This window comes from Ochotona princeps, chromosome 3, assembly GCF_030435755.1.
Source record: "Ochotona princeps isolate mOchPri1 chromosome 3, mOchPri1.hap1, whole genome shotgun sequence".
Taxonomy (NCBI): Eukaryota; Metazoa; Chordata; class Mammalia; order Lagomorpha; family Ochotonidae; genus Ochotona; species Ochotona princeps.
Window position 1 is genome coordinate 8342387 of NC_080834.1, and position 22736 is coordinate 8365122.

Below are 22736 nucleotides of genomic sequence, written 5' to 3' on the forward strand. Positions count from 1 at the left end.
TAATTTGATGAGATACATTTGTAGAAGAAAAGGTAAAAAGAATCAAGAGAAACGGATAATGTTTACAGCAACTATGGTGTTTCATTAAAAAAGACAAATATTCCAGTTATTGGGGTGCAAAACACTTGACAGTCTCAGAGATATAACATTTATTAAGGAGAGGATAAACAATTTAAAAATTATTTGAAAGGAAACTTAACAGAGAGAAACAGACGTTTAAAGTGAAAGCAAAGTTCTTAGAACTATATATATAAAAAAGCTACAAATAACACCCAAGGAAGCTCCAAGTTCCCTAATTGCATACCTAATAGAAACCTTAAAGGCAGGAGAGGGTGGGATGAGATTGTTTACAATAATAAGGAAAAAACAGTCAATAGACATTTCTGGAAGGATGACGAAAGTCATCCTTCAAATAAAAAAGGAAAGGCAAAAATATTCCCAACAAGAATCAATGAGGACATTAGGCATGGCTTAAGATTTTCTTGTTCTGTGTTGAAATGACTGTGTTTTATACTTGATTGTAGCTCCTAATGCCAGCTTTTTGCTACAGCAAACCCTGGGAGCCAGAGCTGGTAGGTTCCACCTACACAAGAGAGCTGAATGTAGTTCCCATCTCTCAGCTTCATCCCAGGCCACCCTGGCAATTGTAACCATTTGGGGAGTCTATCAGTGGGTAGTGAACTAACTCTATCTCTGTTTCTCTCTCTCTCAATGTCAGTGTTCCTCTTTCTCATTCTTTCTTTGGCTAAATAAATAAACAAACGAATAGACAAAAAATTTGAAAGCCTGTGAGTAAGTTAATGATAGTAGGAAGGAATAGACATCACAATAAAAACCACCACATAACAAGACCCAGGTTACATGATACAGAGCTGACATAAGCTGAATGCTTTCTCTGTGATGTGGAGGAAGACAAAGACACCTATTTTCATTGCTTTTTGAGCAACAGTAGAAACCTTAGCCAGAGTAATTAGACAAGCAAAAAAAAATGTAAAAGGCATACAAACAAGACAGGATGATATCAAATTAGCACTATTTGCAAATGATATATCCAACACATAGAAAATTCTCAAAACTCCACTACTAAATTCAGCCATGATGCCAAATACAAAATTTATATGCAAAAATCAGTAATATTTCTGCGAATACAGAATTGCTTGAAAAGGAAGAAAATCCAATTTACAATATACCTAAAGTACATGTTTTCCACATTTCCAACATAAATTATGTCAATCTTAACTCCTTTGTGAAATCTGCAGATTCAAAGAGAATATTGCAAGAAAATCGAAAGTACACCTGAAAAAATATAATCGAAATTATTGTCCTTGTCATTCATAATATCATCCACATTGCATAGATCTATTTAAAATCAGCGATGACAACAACACAGATTCCCAAGTTTCCACTTTCACCCTAAAGTTAATCATGGGGTAGTACATATATTTTCCTAAACAAGTATTCAGTTCTAAAAAGAGAGAATTGAGGGGTTACAAACAATCAAGGAAGGAGGAATGAAATGCAGGGATGAAGGAAGGAAAGCCAACAGGCTAGAAGGAGGGAATAGAAGGCGGGAGGGAGGCAGAGGAAGGAGGAGGGGAAATTACTTGGTAATGCACACATATATATCTGAGTTTTTATATTTGTGTGCTCAACTGTAGTACAGTTTAAAAGTTTAATTTAAAAGTCCCTGAAAGTTTCCATTATGTTATGGTTTTGTGATTTGTGACTTCAAGCCCTGAACACTGTCAATGACACAAGCCAAGAGAAGAGCACAAAGGAAAGGACTACACACATGATTTACTCTTCATTTTGGAATTCTGCCAAAGATAAACACCACCACAGACAAACCTTCCTGCATCACTGTTACATCAGCACTGTGACTGGAAACTGCACATGCAGCAAGATATTTTGTGTTGGATCAGTAAATGTTCTGGAAAAATGGACAGAGTTACAGAACTTGGTACAAGTATTGAAAACTAGAAATACAAAAGGGCTCAAAATTTACATAGTGCTACATAACTATTTGGACACAAAATTCTCTGTAGCACATCACCTAAGAGACAGCAGGAAAATTATATGCTAGTTTTATGAAGCATGGCACTTAATCTGCCCAGTTCATTGCAATAACCCTTTTATTGTAGGTCATTTTTAAAATCACTACTGATCCAAACTGTATTTATGATATATCTGGTATTTATTGTATACTAAACATGCAAATTAAATGAGTGTTGGTTCATGAAGCTATTAATTTTTCTGAGACAACATTTTGCTTACTCCTTTATGCAAGCAGGGATTAGGGCTCATGAGTCTTTGGTAATTAGGAAATGCAATGATTAGCTTGGAAGCTTTATGGTCAAATAAGTTTAGAAAATTCCACTCTGAATAACTTGAATAATTCTGGTAGATAATCACAATGAATCAAGCTTAGAACAGGATTTAGGAATTCCATTATTTATATTATGTCAAATAATTAAATCAAATATTAGATGAAAGACCATATGCTGCTCTTTCTCATGTGAAATAGTACATAAGATATGTGATTAAAGTGGAAGACCTAATTCATATCGCTTACGTGGGTAAGCTGTTTTCACTGAATGATTTCCATTCTTTATTTCTGCTAAAAGTGTTTCATACAAAAGTTTCTATTTAGAGCCTCATAAAATGTTTAATTTCCCCCACTGCATGAGCAGATCCTGAGTATGGTATGTGACATTTTTATTGCTCTACATGAACTGACTTCCAATCAAATTCTATGACAAAATAAATATAAAATATGCTACTCCAGGATTGTTAGCTTAGTTTTAATTTCTTGCATATTATATAAGTATTCTGTAACTATTTGGTGAACAAGTGAAAGAATTATTAATGAATGTATGTGGTGAACGAATATATTACCTGGACTGGGATTATAGCTCCCTTTGTCACCACAACGTAACCTATGAGAAACATAACACATTCCTGAACTCCTCAGTATATCTGTGAGAATCAAATTAAATTACATGTACCTTACAGAGATTAGATACTGCTATTACCATCATTATTCATAATATTAGCAAAACTATAGTGTTCTAAGTTGCTTCAGTGAGCAAAAGTTTAAATTCAATATCACAACATTTTTAAAAAACCAAAAATCTTCTAATACAGATGGTATTTAGTTAGGAGAAATTGTAGTTAAAAGAAGCTCCCATGCCAAGGTTTACGCAAAAGAATCCTGAGTGTTAAAAATACAAACTGCAGTTCAGGAAACACACACATCACAAGCACTATAAACTGAAAGAAACACCCAGCTAAAGTAGATACTCTGTTTATCCAGTAAAATGTTATTCTACTACTTATGCTATTATATAAAACAATATTGGTGAAATTAAAACATGCAAGGTTGAGCAAGAGAAGCCACATACAAAAGAATGCATGCTGTATTATTTCATTGTGTTATGTTTAAAGACAGTTTATTTAAAGGAAAGATAATTCATGTATATCATACTGTTTTTGTCCTTTCATAGTAATGTGTTATTCAGTGTCTAAGCAGACACAATATACATAGTTATGAAGGACTACACACTGTTTTGTTATGTGTAGGCATTGTGGAATGTCCTGCGGAAACATATCCTTCTCCATGGTTAAGAATATAATGGTAGTTCTCACTCTCCTCTTCCTCAATCTCAAACTCCCTCCTCTTCATAGCTTATTTTTCTTTTAATGTTTGCAGTGTCCAATTTACTTTATAATCATGGGTTCAATCTCTTTCAAATAAAGAACCCATGATAATAAGTAGAAAGATCAATGTATGGAAAGCATGATGTATTGATTAGATGTTTATAAGACAAATTAGTTGTTCTGTAGTGAAGTCAAACACAGAATTAAATACATTAAAAAGGCCTTATTTTTGCTTTGGGGGCTTTAGGGGAGGGAAGAACATCCATTTTTTAGCTTCTCCAGCTTCGAGAGACCAAGCATTTCCTGGACATTGTCCCACAAGCCCCATCTTTCTGATTGTACCTCCTCAGCCACATTATCCCAGATACTTCATTTTGACTACCTCATCTAGTTTTAAGGACCCCAATTATTACAATGGGTCCATTCAGCTATTCTGGGCAATCTCTCCATTTTAAAGTTGGATGAGTGGGACCCTAAAATCTTAAATAAAATTAATTGATATGCAAATTTGCAAATCATTTAAGTCCTTATTACGCATTTAATACCATAGATCCTCAGCAATTACGTACAATAGTGAAATGTAATTACTTATATTTTGCTTCTAGTCTTAAAAAATGCATTTGATTTAATGATTTGCTTGGTTTAAAAATTTGGTTTAACTTTGTAATTATATAAAGGTAAAAAAGGTAATGTATTTGATATATGCAGTTTTAAAAGCATAGTAATACTTCCCACCTTAATCTCCCTCCTTCCCTTTCTCCCTTCTACCCACTTTTCTTTTCAATTTTTATGTTGAGATAATTTCAATTTTATTTATAGTCATAAGCTTAACCCTCCACTAAATACAGAATTTAATAAGTAGAAATTAGAAAAGCCACTTTTCTTAACAATATAAACAGGGTTATAAACAATCAAATCTCAAAATATGCAATTCAGTTATACATTATGGATTTTTGTACTCTGTTTATTAGTTACCATTAGGGAGGATGCATGCTATTTTACTTTTTTGGAACTGGCTTATTTCACCAAGTAATAGCCTCTAGTCCCATCCATTTTGTTGCAAAAGACAACATTTCATTCTTTTATGGATGAGTAGTATTCCACTGTGTGTCAATATACCATGATTCCTTTATCCATGCACCAGCTGACAGACATCAGGGTTGATTTCATATTCTAAGTATTTTGCACTGAGCTACTTGAAACACGGAAGTACAGATAACTCTTCCATATGCTCATTTCTATTGAATAGATTCCCAGATGTGGAATGACTGGGTCATACAGATGATTGAGGAAATTTCATATTGTATTCCCTAAAGTTTATTTGCTTTCCCTCCCACAGTCTATTAGGCTACATTCTGCCCCACATCCTTGCCAGCATGTATTACTTTTAATTTTTGAATGACAGTCATTCTAACTGGGATCAGGTGAGACCTCATTTTGGTTTTATTTACACTTCCTTTATGGCTACTGATCTGGAGCATTTTTTTTTTCATGTCTGTTGTCCATTTGTATTTCATCATTTGAAAAATGCTGTTTGTACACTTAGCCAAATCCTCAGCTGGGTTGTTATTTTCTGTTGTTAAACTTTCTGAGCACCTTACATATCCCGCATGTTAATCCTTTTTCATACACATAATTTGAAAATCTATTATACCATTTTTCAATTGCCTCTGTTGAGTGTTTGCTTTGTTGTGAGGAAGTTTCTGGAGTTAACACAATCCCATTTATCCATTTTTGTATTTATTATTTTTGCTTTTGAGTTATCCAAGACATTTTCCCTATGGTGGAGTCTTTCTGCATTTCCCCATCTTTTGATCTATAATTTGATGGCTTCATTACTTAAGTTGAAGTCATCGATCTATTATGAGTTGATTTTGGTATATGGTGTTAGGTAGGGTATTGTTTCTGCATAGAGAGCTACAATTTTCTAAACACTATTTGTTGAAGAGACTAAGCTTTCTACAGAGAGTGATTTTAACTGGTTTGTTGATAATTAGTTGATTTGTTTTTAAAAGATGTGTTTGTTTTTATTGGAAAGGCAGATATGCAGAGAAGAAGAAGAACCAGAAAGAAAGATCTTCCATCCACTGATTCCCTCCGAAGTGGTCACAAAGGCTGGAACGGAGCCAATCTGAAACAGGAGCCAGGAGCTTCTTCCAGATCTCCCACGTGAGTGCACCATCCCAAGTCTTTGAGCCTTCCTGATTGCAGAGGTGTGAATTAATTTCTGGGGACCCAACTCCAAAAGTCAACATGTCAATTTTTGAGCCAGTACCAAGCACTTCCGATTTTAACTGCACTATGTGATATGTCTTGAAATCTGGTATTGTCATGTCTCTAACTTTATTCTTATTGCTTACAGTTGCTTTAGCTTTTTGAGGGTTTCACGTATTTCCATATGAATTTTAGAGTCATTCTTTCCCTAGTCCTCAGAAGAACATCTTAGGTATTTTGATAGTAATCACATTGAATATGTAAATTACTTCAGGTAGTATGAACCTTTTTGATGATATTAAGTCTTCAAATACATAAAATAGAAGATTTTCCAATTTTCTGTATATTCTATTTATATCTTTAATTATTTCTAATTTTAGTGTAGGAAACTTTCACCTATTTGATTGCATTTATCTCAGGGTATTAAAATGCTTTATAGCTCTTTCAAGTTGGTCTGGTCTTAAAAGTATTTTCTCGTCCATGGGGTTTTTGTGTATACAAAAATAATTGATTTTTTGTGCTGATTTTATACCCTACAATTTTACCAGATTTTATCATGATTCCAAACAATTTCTTATGGGTGTGTTCTAGTTCCCCTATGTATAGGATGTACCATCTGCAAACAAGGATAATTTGACTTCCTCTTTTCCCATTTGTATCTCTTCCATTCCATTTTATTTGGTAATGGCTCTGGTTAAAAATTCCAGAATTATAATGAGCAGTAATGTTGATAGTGAGCTTCCTTGTCTGGATCCAAATTTTTGTGTAAATATATCTAGCTTTTCCCCTTTCAATATAATGGTATTCATTGATTTGTCAATCTTGCTTTGATTGCATGAGAGGGGGTATGTTTCTTCTATAGTTTATTTGCTTAAGAGATTTATCATGAAAAGAAGTTGTACTTTAACAAATGCTTTCTGTGCATCTATTGAGAAAACCATATGATTTTTACTCTTCAGTTTTGTTAGCACAATGTGTTATGTGCATTGATCTGCTTTGGTTGAACCAACCCTGCCTACCAGGGATGAATCCTACCTGGTCCTGGTGCAGGATCTTTTTGATATATTGTTGAAATCACCACCTAGTATTTTATTAAGCAATTTGAATTTCTGTTAATTATTGATGTTGATCTACAGTTTTCCTTCTTTGATATATTTTTTTTTCTTGATTTTTGCTCATAGAAATAATAAAATACTCACGTTTGGCAGTAGATTTTTTTTTTTAAAGATTTATTCATTTTATTACAGCCAGATATACACAGAGGAGGAGAGACAGAGAGGAAGATCTTCCATCCGATGATTCACTCCCCAAGTGAGCCGCAACGGGCCGGTGAGCGCCGATCCGAAGCCGGGAACCTGGAACCTCTTCCGGGTCTCCCACGCGGGTGCAGGGTCCCAATGCATTGGGCCGTCCTCGACTGCTTTCCCAGGCCACAAGCAGGGAGCTGAATGGGAAGTGGAGCTGCCGGGATTAGAACCGGCGTCCATATGGGATCCCGGGGCTTTCAAGGTGAGGACTTTAGCCACTAGGCCACGCCGCCGGGCCCTTGGCAGTAGATTTTTACTTTTTCTTGTTCCTTGTGCTCAAAAAAATTGAGGGAAATCTGGGCCTGACTAACTTCTGACCTTGCAAGTGCTGGGATTACATATGGGTGCCAATTCATGTCCCAGCTGCTTCACTTCCCTTCCACTCCCTGTGTATGACCTGGGAAAGCAAGTCATACAGGATGGACTGAAGCCTTGGGAACCTGCACCCAGATGGAGGAACCGAAAGAAGCTCCTGGCTCCTGGTTTCTGTCATCATATTGGCTCAGCTTCTGCCATTGGGTCATTTGGGGGGTGAACTAACACATGGAAGATCTTTCTCTCTGTCTCTCTTTCTCTCTATAAATCTGATTTGCCTTTCCAATAAAAATAAATACATATTTTAAAGTAGTTACAAGGGCCTGGCACTATAGTGTAGTGGTTAAAGTCCTCACCTTGCATGCGCCAGGATCCCATATGGGTGCCAGTTCTAATCCCGGCAGCCCCACTTCCCATCCAGCTCCCTGCTTGTGGCCTGGGAAAGCAGTTGAGGATGGCCCAAAGCCGTGGAACCCTGCACCCACATGGGAGACCTGGAAGAGCTCCTGGCTCCTGACTTCAGACTGGCTCAGCTCCAGCCATTGCGGCCGCTTGGGGAGTGAACCATTGGACGGAAGATCTTCCTCTCTGTCTCTTCTCCTCTCTGTATATCCACCTTTCCAATAAAAATAAATCAATCTTTTAAAAAAATAGTAGCAAAAGAATTGAGGAGAATCTACAAGATGTCATTTTAAATCCCTCCAACAGATTATTTTTTTTCTAGTTGTGCAAGTCACTCTCTGGCTTTGAGAATTTGCTCTTGCTAATACTCTTTGCTAAGTGTTTTTCTTCAAGTGATATGATGGTCCTTCTTTCTCATATTTTGATAATCTTGTCCATTGTTCTCTTTTATTACTTTATTAATCAGGGCTTCTATGCCTTTGTGAAGTTTGAGCCAACTGATTCTTAGTTGGGAGGGAAGTGCTGTCATGCTCACTGAGGGATATTTGACAGCATCCAAATAGGAAGGTAGCTACCGGAGATCAGGAGCAAATTTCTGGTTGTAATAGCACAAAATGTCTGCAGATACTGTTACAGCCTGGGTTAGCTTTACAAAAACCTTCATGCAGTACGACATGCAGCAACTTTAAAAGCTAAGAGATTCAACTAGATTAAGATATCGATGCAATCACAGACTCTGGTCCAGGAACTATAATTTCCAATTTCTAATGATTATTCTTGAGCATCTTGGGCACACCACCTCTGTGGATACCAAGCAAATAGGCTTTCATTTGTCTCTCTTCAAACACAAAATGATAAATCAGACCTCACAAAATTAATAACAATCAGGTGCAGTGTATTATTATAGTAATTTATAACACACAAGAAAAATCTTCTACTGTGATAAATTATCTTCTTAATCATGGTTTTGCCAAAATAGATCAACAAATAGGTATTCACAAATTCATTGAGCAGGCTTGTCTGCTTGCTACATGATTTCTATTATAGGGAATTATATCAACAGAAACTTTTTTGTTTTCCCTTACATTCTATTTTTAAATCCGTAAAACGTATAGCAGTGATGATGTACACTTCATCTTCATCACCCACTCTTCACTGAAAGCAAAAGGAATAAAATTTTACAAAAGATTCTTTGCAAGTGTGAAGTAGAGAATTCAAGGATATACCTGACCTTGCTATTTGGGATTAATGATCTTTACCTCCTATTTCATTTGCCTAAATGAAATCTTTATGTGTATGGTTCCTCCTCCATTCAAACCAGCAGAGTACAGCCAAGTGCTGAAAGTCACCGTTATAATGACCTTATCACAGATATCATTGCTAGGCCTGCTTCATGTTATTTAAGATTCCATCCTCCTAACAGACATGTTCTACAGTCTTTTGCTTGATGGCTCTGAAGAGGAAGGCTGTTGTGAGTCCTGGAGTAACAAAAAAAATCATTTCTGCCAACAATCTAAGGATCCGGGAAACAAATTCTTTTCTAATTGAATCTCTGAAAAGATTATAATCCTCCCTTATACCTCAAATGTGTCCTTGTGACATCCTGAATGAGAGAGCATGGCTGAGCCATACCGCAAACAGGAGCTAAGAATAACACTTACATGATTAAGTTCTTTAAAAATGGAATGAGAGGTAAGTTTATTCTGGTAAAAAAAATCTGTCAAGGCATATGATGAAGTCTTCAAACATACATGAAACATGCACATTATTGAAAAAGTTATGCTTGGATTTTAACATTTTGTTGTGCCAAAATAAAATTCTCTCCTAATCACATTTCGCCACAGACTTTTGGAGATATTCACAACTGTGTTTCTTCACATAGATGGAATTTGAAGATACTGCTAAATGAAATAGAAAGACTTGCCACAGAAAGGCCAATACTGATTATTCTTATGTATATGATATTGTGTAAGCTAACACAATGAATTTATAAGAGGAGAAAGTAGAATAATAGTTACAAAGGCTTAGAAATATTTGCAGGAAGAGGGAAGAATGAGGTGGGGTTAATGGGTAAAGGGGTGCAATTGTGTAGGAGGAATACCTTCTAATGTGGTAGAGCACACTAAGGTAGCTTTGGTGGTCAATAATTATCTGTACTCATTCAAACTACCTAGAAGATATTGCTAGGACAAAGACATTTTTAAAAAAGTATAAGGAGACTGGGCTTGGCGGCGTGGCCTGGTGGCTAAGGTCCTCGCCTTGATCCCATATGGCCGCTGGTTCTAATCCCGGCAGCTCTACTTCCTCTCTATCTCTCCTCCTCTCAGTGTATCTGACTTTGTAATAAAAATAAAATAAATCTTAAAAAAAAAAGTATAAGGAGATAGATGTTCCCGTTTTCCTGATTTGATCATTACAGACAACATACATATATTAAACCGTCACATTGTATTTCATAAATACGCACAACTACTTCATGTCAGTTAAAATAAGACAGATGTTTAAAAAAACCAAAATGAATATGTGTATTGCTTTAATTCACTAAGTTTACAATAATCTCATTATGTAGGAATAGAGAAGCACCAGAGCTACGTTAGAAGAACCTCATCCTACGGATCTAAAGTTTTTATTATGGAATTTCTATAGTTCAAGGGAAAACTCCTTATTGACAGATACAAGTCATCCTCACTTTACTTCCTGATTTCTAAACCGAGGCTTCTCCAACCACAATACTCCATCATTAGGAAAGTATTTTTCTAGCTTTTATTTCTTCATCCTACCAAAATCATGTGTCCTGCCTCTGCTTATGATTCTCCTATGTTTCTTTAAAATGTCAAGTACATACTAGTCCAGTTTTATTTAACTCCTTTATCACTCTAAATCAAATATTATTATTCACAGCTGAAATTGTCCAGTTTTTAGTAGTTTGTTTGCACCACAACCTCAGCAGTAATATTGCTCTATGAAACATTAACAGGTACATGAATGTTTAAGGTCTCTGTTGGCAAAAATATTAGGCTCATTTCACTTATTATTGTACAGGATGATAAGCTCTTAAGAAAGAAAAATTCCATGTTTTTTGAAGTGTGGCCATCTTCTTGAGATCCATTTTTACTGGAAACAGTGATATCAATTAGTGGCCGACTGATAGAGAGTCATGGGGCTGGCAGAAATATCTCATTACAGTCAGGCTAACGTTCAGTTCGGTGGCATCAGTCATGACGTACACCAACTCCTCCTAAGCTTAAGGTGTGGCTTCCTGTTTCAATTTCTGTACATTGCTATGGGTTAAGTATATTCTACTCAGCAGTATTTTGAGGGCTTTTCTGAATCAATGGTGTAAGGGTAATAAGTTGTAAAAAAAAGGTATTGCCCACTGACTGTAGTAAAGCAAATTTCATTTTCCAAGAAATATGTGTATATGCTCACACTTGGAAACTAAATACAACATTATTTGGAAAACAGTTCTTTGCATAGGTAAGTTAAGGATTGTGAAATGAAACCGTCTTTGATACACAGATGGGTCCTATTTTCAAAGGCAAATGAAAGTCAGAAAGAAGGAGATACAAAAGAAAAAAATGTGCAGAAACAGAGATTGAAGTTTTTCCATAAAGAGTGTGTGGAGACACAGAAATGAAGAGACCAGGAATGACTTCCCTGCGGAGCCCTGGAGGGAGCACAGCTCTACCAGCACCATAGTTCCAGGCCTTTGGAACTAATTTCCATCATTTTGAGTCACCAAGCTTTTGGTCATTTTTTGTATCTGCCCTAGAAAGCTATTACATTAAACACCCTTGGTTCTCATGAAGAATTCATGCCTATCACCATCTTACCTAACACTTTTAGACAAACATTCATTTGAGATCACTGACACCAATAAAATTATATATGTGTGTGTATGTGTGTGTGAGAGAATGTGTGTGTGTGTGCGCGCGCGCATATATAGATTTAATTTTTTTGAGTGCATGCACATCCAAATCTTGAAAGGGTTTCTGAACTAATGTGAAATTACTACTATTTCATCAGTTTCTGATGATTCACTCCCCAAGTGACCGCAACAGGCCGGTGAGCGCCGATCCGAAGCCGGGAACCAGGAACCTCTTTGGGGTCTCCCTCTTCCGGGTCTCCCACACGGGTGCAGGGTCCCAAAGCATTGGGCCGTCCTCGACTGCTTTCCCAGGCCACAAGCAGGGAGCTGGATGGAAAGTGGAGCTGCCGGGATTAGAACCGGCGCCCATATGGGATTCCAGTGCGTTCAAGGCGAGGACTTTAGCCGCTAGGCCACGCCGCCGGGCCCATGTAAGTTTCTAAAGTACAGCACTACTTTGGAGGGAAGATGGTTCCTGCTGCCTTTGTCTCTCATTATTTGTCTTAGAATGTGAGAAGCATCAAGTTCTGTTTCCTAGCATTAAATTATTTCAACTTTTCCTTGGTGCTTGAAACAATTCATCCTCTCTCTGAAATGTGCTTTTTAAATTATACCTTGCAAAACTGACCCTTGAAATTATAGCTTCAATGGTCTTGCAGAAACCATCATAATTGTTTCCTAGCGGTGGTATAAAAAATAATACTAAACTATTCACCATGGTTAAAATACCCCCAAGAAATTTATATAGAAATAATTTATAGAGATAATTGTTGTATATTCCCTTTGTAGAATGATGCTATTTCTTATTTACATAATGCACATTTTTGATACTTTCTGACCAAATGAAAGAGTAAAGAAGCTTTTCGTGTTGAAAATACACAACACACACATACACACACACACATGACAGAACTTCCTTTATGTTTTTGCTACTGTCACCAACAATTTTTAAAAATGATACAAATGGTTCGTTACTGGTTTTGAAAGTAGAGCTGGAAATTATGTGAGATTAGGACTATTGAGTTACATGTACTCTGACTGAATGGATCATTGTCTCTGGCCCTACAAGCTAATAAATACTGTCTAATGCCTGGGTACTGTTTTGATGTAGTAGTGTCAAGAAAAAGAAGAAAAACAAATGACTTCTTTGAAAGCTTGAGCCTAAATTAGGGTGGAGCTCCCTGATGGGTTCATTGCTTAAAGTGTGTGCATGTGTGTGCGTGTGTACACACTTGTGTGGGGCATACGTGTGTGCCTGCACATGTGCACAAATATGACATGTCTTAAGTAGTTCCGATATTCATCATTCTGCTGGTGTCCTAAAGACATTTTATCTTAGAGAAGCAACTAAGTAGATATAAAATAACCCAGTGGTCTGGTATTTCCTGTTATTGTTCTGTTCTTTCGCAGGTCTCATCTGCCAGAGAGAATGTGAAGCAATGTCAGAAAATGTAGATTGAGGAGCCATGCATGATTATGCTATGTAATCATTTGCCAGTGAACAGTCAAATAATCTGAAATTATAGACCCTTTGGTTTTTTTCCCCCAGATTGATTTCAAGAATGAATTTGTCTGAGTTTACCAGCGTAAATCATAAGGAACGTAGAAAGCCTAAATTAACATTGTACTCTTATAGGTAATCACAGAAAAATGTGCATTTGTAGTCTGATTGGTTGGAAATAAGTGGATCTGAGAGCTGGCTTCAGAGAAAGAAAATTAGAGGTGGATTATGTCACCAAATATCTTTACTGGCTAATAGTCACAGACTTAAGCAGAATCTATTGGTATCAAAAAATACCACTATGGATTGCTGATTTGTTGAATGCTGCCTTTTTTCCTTTAGCATGTCATGTCTTTCTCCATAACTGATGTAGCCTAATAAGAATGTAAGAATATCCAATATGCAGTATGTTAGCAAGTCAGTAATGTGCAATATTTACTCAAGATCACAGATTTTCTCCAAGCTAGCTGGCTTTGTTTCAGTCAGTCCGACACAAGTTAATAAATCACAAAATTAAATTGTGGCTTTAAACGGGAATTACATGTACAAACTATTTAGTGAGATGGATGTGAAAATAATCTCAACAGTGACATAATGGAGAACATGTGACCTTTTTTTTTTCTTTATGGAAAATGTCCTTTACTAACAGGTTTATAGCTAATCTACCCCTCATCGAAATAACCAGAAAAATTCATTCTCAAATGGAAGATTCAGAGCTCAGAGAAATATGCTAAATATGGGTGCATTAATATTCTATTTGACACTATCATTATTTCTACTTTTATCTATTAGGAAGAGAAAGTGCCCTTCATAAGTCATTTCATGTGTTTGGCTTCTAGAAGATTCTTCTTCAGTGATTCTCCCTGTCAGCAAGCTGGATGCAGGTGTGACAGTCCATCACATGTTCCAATTCCTCACGCTGGCATAGCCGCCAGGACATTCACAATGAACCTGTCTCCATACGGGAACTTGGCACTCGACTTCTCCTATTCACTTACCCTATGGTAAGGTAAGACAGATATGAGGCTGCCCTTAAGACAGATATGAGGACCCATGGCGCTGTCTCTGGGTACCACTCAGCATTGCTAGTGTTCTCAATAATTTTCTGCTTTTCTTGCATAATAAATGAGGACTAGTGAGAAATATATGATTTCATTATTAAGTGATAAACAGCATAAATATAAAAGCATGCATATATAAACATGTATAGTGTACATATATGTGTGAAGTTATTTCTAACTTCAGTATGATTTGGGATACTTCCAGATGTCTTTGCTGCTTTTTTCAAACAATAAAAACATAATGAATGGAAGTGGTTAAATTATATTCAAAGAAAGGTCGGTGGGGCAAGCAACTTGCACAGTGTTGAAGATGCTGCTTGGAACAACTGCTTCCCATAGCAGAGTGCCTGGCCTCCAGTTCCAGTTGTGTTGTGGAATCGAACATCCCTCTAATGCGTTCCCTGGTAGACTGCTGGAGACGGATCGAGGACCCACATAAGAGACCCGGATTGAGGCCTGGGCTCATTGCTTGGTCTGACCCAGCCTGGGCTACTGCACGCAGTTGGATAGAAAGCAAGGATTGGAGATTTCACTTCATCTGCCTCTGTTGGTCCACCTTTCAAATGACTAAATAGGTAAATAAATAAAAAGTGTAGAAAGAAAGGATGTAGCTCAGTTCTTTCTCTGGTCATATCCTCACGTAATTTTGCACTATTCTTTGCACTTCTCTTAGAATACAGACATTTGGAAAACTGCTTGTAATTCGAATATCAGTTCACACGGTGCTTTCTGTCATGAGACTCTGGATCAGCCGCTTTCTCAGAGTAGCTCATGTTCTTGAGTGATAGCATTGCCCCTCCCCAGCCTGTCCCTAGTCACACACCCATGTGTACATCTTTTTGTCATTCAGTCCTCTCTTTGGTTCTGAGAAAACACAGGAAATATATATCCATGCACAGTTAAAATAAGCATATTTACAATTCAATACTAAATGTATAGGGCCTGGGGCAGTAGCCTGGTGGCTAAGGTCCTCACCTTGAATGTGCCAGGATCCCATACGAAAGATGGTTCAAACCCAGCGGGCCTGCTTCCTATCCTGCTCCCTGCTTGTGGCCTGGGAAAACAGTCGAGGGCTGACCTAACCTTGGGACCCTGCACCTGTGTGGGAGATCCAGAAGAGGCTCCTGGCTCCTGGCTTCTCATTGGCTCAGCTCCAGCCATTGTAGCCACTTGGACAGTAACTCATTGGATGGAAGATCTTCCTCTTTGTCTCTTCTCCTCTCTGTATATCTGACTTTCCAATAAAATTTTTTTAAAATTCTCTAAAAAATATACAGAGGAATATGTAAAGTAAGAATCACCTCAAAATCAACTTATTTGTGGCTGTTTACAGAAGCCAGATTCCCAAGCTTATTAGCTGATGTCCCCCCAACCAAACGCTGCACTTACGCTCCCTTCAGAACCAGGTCAACACAAGTGAGTCCAAATGTTCTTTCTTTCCAGGATGTGATAGCATTCACTGCCACATAATGGCCTTGGTTTAAAGAATGAGAGAGAAGCAGGGCTTTCAAACACACTACCAATTTTTCTTCATTGTCTCCTCCCCTCCCCCCCCCACTTTAATCAACCTCCTAACTTGCCTTTTTAATCATGTTTGATTTAAAAAGGAAATTAACTAAATCAATTTTATGTAAGCATATAAGCTAAAAATGCAACCAAGATAGGTAAATATTAATATGAAAATGTGATCTAGTTGAACAGTACAATTTATAAAATATGTGTAACTTAAGCCTGGCAGTTGAAAGAGATAGATCTGTTTATAAAAATGTATAAAAGGACATACGTCAATATAATGTATGAAGGATATTCAAAAATCCATTGAACATGCATATTATGAACATAGTACTCATGGATTAAAAAACATACACTAGAATAAGCTCCTACTTCAAGTTCATATTTTTACATTAAGCTTTTGAAATTGCTTTAAGAATATATATATATATATATATATATATATATATATATATATGAAGCCTTCAATAAATTTATGGAAAATATGCACTATCATTTAATTCCATTTGTGGACTTTTTGTTTTGTTTTTGTTTTGAGAGCTCTGGATAAAGAGGGACAGAGAGAGCGAGCAACCTCTATCTACTGGTTCACCCCTCAGATGTCTGTAGCCCCTGGGAAGAGGCTCTCTTAGAGCAGGCGGCCATTGCCTGGAGCCCCATAGAGTCTGTATTAGCAAGAAGCTGGAAAGGAGCCAGGACCAGGAGCTAACCCAGAGCCTCCCCACGGACCGCAGGCGTACTAACCAATATCTAAGTGATAAATTACGTACCTGCCCACAAATCCTTTGCAGTATTCTAATGTGTGTGTACATAAGTAATGAAATTGTGATGGAATTTTGCATCGGTCTTTCCAGGATAGTCCTCTGCTGGCCCTGGCAGCACACATGGGTACTGGTCATGTCCAGGTTGTTCCACTTCTGATCTAGCTCTCTGATTGTGGCCTGGGAGGGCAGTGGAAGATGGACCAAGTCCTTGGGTCCCTGAACCCATGTAGGCGGTCAGGAGAAAGTTGCTGACTTTTGCTTTCAAATCAGGTGAGCTCTGACCCTTGCCACAGTTTGGGGAGTGAGCCAGCAGATCTCTTTGTCTCTCCTTCTCTTTCTGTAAAATCTACTTTAAAAACAAAAATAAATAAATCTTTAAAAAACATTTATTTATCTTCACTATTAATTCTTAAATGCTGAAAATCGCTTTTTGATATTATTGCATTTTTCAAATCTTTTTCTCAAAATGTAGAGTTATATCAACGTTTATTATATGCACATAGTATATCCATAGTTATGCATAGAAAAGAAACAGTCTCTTTGAGAGTAAAATTCATTTGTAAGCATTAGTTTGAAGGTAAATATGATACATTTATGATGCTGATTGAAGGGGGAACCTAAATTATTTTGTACATGATGTGCTTATTTTACTTGTTTGTTTGAAAATCAGAGCAATGGAGGGACAGGCAGAACCCAAAATAGAGAGACTTTGCATCTACTGGTTCATTGCCCAGTTGGCCACACAACAGGACTGGGTCAGGCTAAAACTGTGGATCAGAAACTCCATCCAGTTCTCCCACGTGCATAGCAGGGGCCCACACACCTAGCCATCTTCTGCTGTATTGCAGGTGCATTAGCAGGATGAAGGAAGGGACGCAGAGCAGCCAAGACTCAAACTGGTGCTCCGATGTGAGTGTGATGCTCATGTGCCCACTGTGCCACAGTTCCTGCTCTGGGAAACCCAGATTAGCATTCCATGCTCAAATATCTTGTGTAACTTGCATCAAGTAAAGTTTCCATATATGTGAATAAGAGGAACTCAAGTAGAACTGAAGATTTAGAATCCCTATGACGTCAGCTTTGAATTTCTATGACTGTTGAATTTCACATATAATACTTGAGGCTCAGAAAAGTTTTAGGAGGGGTGTGCACAGAAATCTTCAACACCTTAGTGAGGAGTAACTAATCACTGTGTCCTACCTAGTAAAGTATATGGGAGTCTAAGCTGACTGTTTCCTGTCTGTTCTAAGATTTCCTCATTGGTCTCTATCTAATCTAATTTTTTTTGGTGGAGGGGGCTCCAGAGTGACCCTGAAGGTCATTGCAAGAGAGGGTGGGGGTCCAAAGTTGGAACTAAGCAAGGACCAGAGAAAGCTCCTCTCCTGAGTCCCGAAGGAAGTTTACTGTTCTTCTGTACCATTTTAAGGTGTACAGCAGCTGGTTGTGTATAAACTAAAATTGAGATGTCAATGAAGTAGTCACAGGATGTAGGTAAGAACTTGCATTTTCTAACATATTGGTCACTCAATACCATGTTAATTAACCCCATGATGTTGTAAACTGTTGTTGATATTATGTTGGGACTTTTCATTGGATGATATTCTGGCAGCTCTACTTTCAGACCAGGTTGGTTTCCCAAGGAAACTGTTAAATTTATCTAGACAATAAGAGGCTGCATTTCATGCATGGTACATGCTCATAATGAAAGAATCATGACTGGCTATGAACTGTACTACTTCAATAATGTGGAGGAATCCAACATGGGGGGAGGTACTGGGGGAGGGTTAGGGGAATCCCAGAACCTATGAAACTGTGTCATAAAATGAAAAACAGCAACAAAACACTTGAGGTCTCCAAGAAGATATACTTAATATTTGGAGAAAATAACATTTTTCCTTAGGCAACACGATCACTATTGTGATGAGTTAACAATTACATAATGCTTATTATCATCATCCCCAAAAATAATAGCAATAGGGTTTACTATATTTCAGACAATGTTCAAAATCATGTATGTTGTTCAACTTTTTAAGCCCCCAAACCAAGCCCATGAATCGTAACCATTTTCACTGTATTGCAGGTACAGACAAATTTACATTGTAGCTTCAGTTTTCAAGATGGAAACATGATAAACTGTAATCAAAAAAGCATGTGCCTTTTTTTCCAATGGACTGAAAATTAAAGAATTACAAAGCTTTGTTATTCTTTCTATTCCGTGATTATGTTATTAATTGAAATTGCTTGAGAATTCTAAATCCTAAAAATGTATGATGTCTTAGGATCACATTTTAAAAACACAGCAGAAAGAATCATTTGGAAGGTATGTACAGGACTGTGAAGAAGTCCTTAATTCATGTTGTATTTTAACAATGTCCCATCTGTTGGGAGGCCTTTAACCATCAATCTGATATTCTGAACTGCAATGATTACAGTGGCCACTAGATGTCAGAAGCAAAGGTTAAGTGTGACAGTTAAGGCAATGGTTTCTGGACAGTTTTCCAGAGAACACATCCACTGAATTGTTGTTTCTGATATCAGTAACTGTTCTCCTCTACAGTTCTCTTTGGTTGTTGCTTTGTAAGCAGACACTCCAGGACAGAAACTCACAGGAGGTACTACCCCTCCGTAGGGAAAGGTGTCTCCCTGTGACTCAAACTTGTTACGAAGCATTTGACTGTTGACAGGAGACCTCGTGGATTTTAGACCAATTATTGGAAGATTTCCTTTCTATTCTCAGTGGGTATCATTTCGATGGCCTCATTGAGGTAAACTCTGGCCAAAAATAAAGCTATTGTAAGAGCTTTATAAATGGAGATTTAGAAAAGTTGATCAAGTGCATCCTCATGTATAATAGTCGTGTTTACCTCTTTAAGAAGAGCGGAAACCAAACATAGCTTTGCTTACCATGTGACTTGACAGAGAAAGGTGATTAATTGCTTTCAAGCATTACAAAGAAAAACCATTCAATATATTAACGATATTTCTAAATTAGAGCTACACTTCAATCAATTAATGATTTTGCCCAATTTATAGTTCAGCTGACATTACTTATCTCAGATCAAGATTTAGAGGGAAAAACATGCACCAAAAAAGATGTGTTCTCAAGGGAGAGCTGACGTAGGTGGATTAGATGAGAAGGACATTGATAGGATATGTGCTTAGGTGTTGGTAGGCAGGCTGGTAACATGGCCACAGGCAGATGGGAATCAGTTATGCAGCTTGGAGCTGGGAAACTAGACTTCGGCACCCAGAAGGAATGATGCAGAAAGCAGCTCAGGGAAACGCAGCACAAAGCAGTGAGAGCAAAACGAGTGTTTACAATCCACAAGACAAAGCAGAGCTCCCAGAACCAAGTATGTGGTCAGGATAGGGCATCAGCAAGAATGCAAGGAAAACTATTCGACTGATTCTTTAACCACCAAATTGTTACCCAAAAGCATGCATAACACACCTTGAACAGGATATGATTGATTGTAAAGCAATGGACATGGCAACTCTTCAGAAAGTGACCTACAAGTATGAATATTGGAAAAAGTGGAAGTAAGGAAGAAGACGTTCATGAAATCTACCAAGAGTCCTCTCATTCTCTAAGCAAAATGATGGCTTCAAACATAGCAGAAAGTATAAGTCCTGAAGTCAAATTAAGGCAGTTGGATAGATGAAACAGTTTAAAATATTTACCATAGAAAATATTATAATAGCTGTCTTTTAGCTTGACTTAAAATAAATTTCTTGTTCATCTGAACTTCAAGGAACCAGACAGCTTAAATATCATGAAAACAATCTTGAAGGATCAAATCTCTGTAGATGTTGCTGTTATACAGTTCCAACACTTGGAAGGAAGTACACAAGGCTGTTAATATTCACTGAGCATAATGAAGAAGGAGAAATCTTCTACAAACTGAGCTCCAGTACGCAAGACTGGAGCCACATAATCAGTATTTCCCGTTGAGAGAAAAAAAAATACATTACAATGAGATGAAATAGGATTGCATGTTGGATTTACTATTTGATACAGGTGTGATGCCCGGAAATTTATCTTTGAGATCCAATTTTCATTCCTGTAAAATGGGAATAGTATTATCTAACGGGAAAGATTATGTGGACGATAAACGGTTTGTCTGTCACATAGGTGGAACTCAATAAACAGTGACCGAAATTCATTGCGATCTTTTTACTTGAGTTTATCTCTAACCATCAGCATCAAGATGGTTATATCCACAGCACTGAATAGAAGGATCCATCTAAGTGATATTTATGAGCCCAAATACTCCTCAAAAACTTTTTTCCATGTCCCATAGGATGAATATTTTGCTAATTCTTATAACTATTCATGCTGAAACACACTCATCTCTCAGTCACATTGCATGTATAGTGGAGGGAAGGGATGACTGCACAGCAGGAAACAAACCTGGAGCAAATCCATACACTGTATGTGCAAATAGACACAGTGATGTAGAAATCCCCCGCAGTTCCTTTATGGGCCGTAATCAATACGTATAAGAAAAGGTGAGATGTTCCCCTCTTCACTGTTGACAACATGATAAAGAGAGGACAAATCTAGACAACATCATGATGTTAGGTTCCTAAAGGTTGTGCCTTTTAGAGATTATTGTGAAAGTCTGATTATGCATAATATGCTTAATAATTTACTTAGCCCAATTTTTAAGAAACATGTGGGCCTGTTCTGATGAAACCTAACACAACGCAATTGAAATTCTGTGAATGGCGTTTCTTTAGACCACCACAATATAATAAAACACACATACAAAAACATGCATGAACACCACATACTTTTCAACAACCTGAAATCATATTAGACAACTGGTCAGGTTACATTGCTAACATGCATCCCGGAAAAATTCAGGGTTTTATGATTGGCATAAAATGTCTAAATTTTAAAACTTACCACCTGTGTGGAAAATGGGGTCTGAAAAGACATTTTACAGAAAGATTCTACAGGCAGATGAATTTACATTTCTTTTATTCCTGACCAGATGACTATTTCAATCCTTATAGTTATTATTTCAAAATATCTCCCTCTTTAACGTCCCAGCCACTGTCCCGGATGAATCGTGCTTCTAAAGGACCTAGACCTATCTCATTACGCAATAACTTCAACTTCCTTGTGCTTGGCCTCTAAGTATCTCTGTAGCTATGGTTTGTCGTGAGAGTGGGGTGGCTTTTTCCATCCACAATAGCCTGAAATGTTTCTAATCCTCTTTTCCTCTGTCAGCCAGAAACCTGACAGGATTACCTGCCCTAAGCTTGGAATAACCAAATATTGATTTTGGACACCTTGATTTCTGAAACTCCTCTCCTCCTCTTCTCCCACACATTCCTTTTCTCAGTTAATGACACCGTCACATCCATGGATTTATTATTCAGGAAGCAAACCCGAAGCCCTCCATGTATCCCATTTACCTGATGTTTACAATATACGATAGTATGTTCATTTAAACTTTTAAACAACCCCATTATTACAATTATTACACACACAAATCTGACATAGGAAATAAAATGACATCCAGAGAAATGTCATTCTTTTGTCAAGGTCATAAGGCCGCTAAGTCAATTTACCTTCAGGGAGTATGTTTATAGCTCTTCTCATCACTTCGTGTATGACGCCGCAAGAGCGCTCTTCCACTTGTCTGTATCTGTCCTTTTATGTACAATTTACTTAAACTAGAAAATCATCTTTAAATACTTTGTAGCTGACTTCTTCACCAATACTTTCTAGTTTCTTCTTTCTTAATTTTTAAAAAATTTTAGGTTATGTTAACATAGTTGATTAAAATGGGGTGGATCAAGGATTAGGGAAATTTTCTGTTTCTCCTTTCTGCTTTTTGTTTGTTTGTTTTTGTGGGGTGAGGGAAGTGATAAGGTGGGAAGCCACACCCAGCCTCCCACCTGCCCCAGTACCCAGGGATGGGGAATGCCCACTAAATATCAATTCAACATCACTATAGGGTGCACCCTCTGAGGGTCCTGTCCAGGTGGTTTTGATAGGTGTGAAATGTTTCCAATCTCGCTGATCTGACTTAGTCAAATTCAGAGTCTCCATTCACCCAGATATTTGCTGTCATCGTTTGGCTGGAGTAGTTGACCAGTTTATTCTGTCCTCCTTACTGTGGA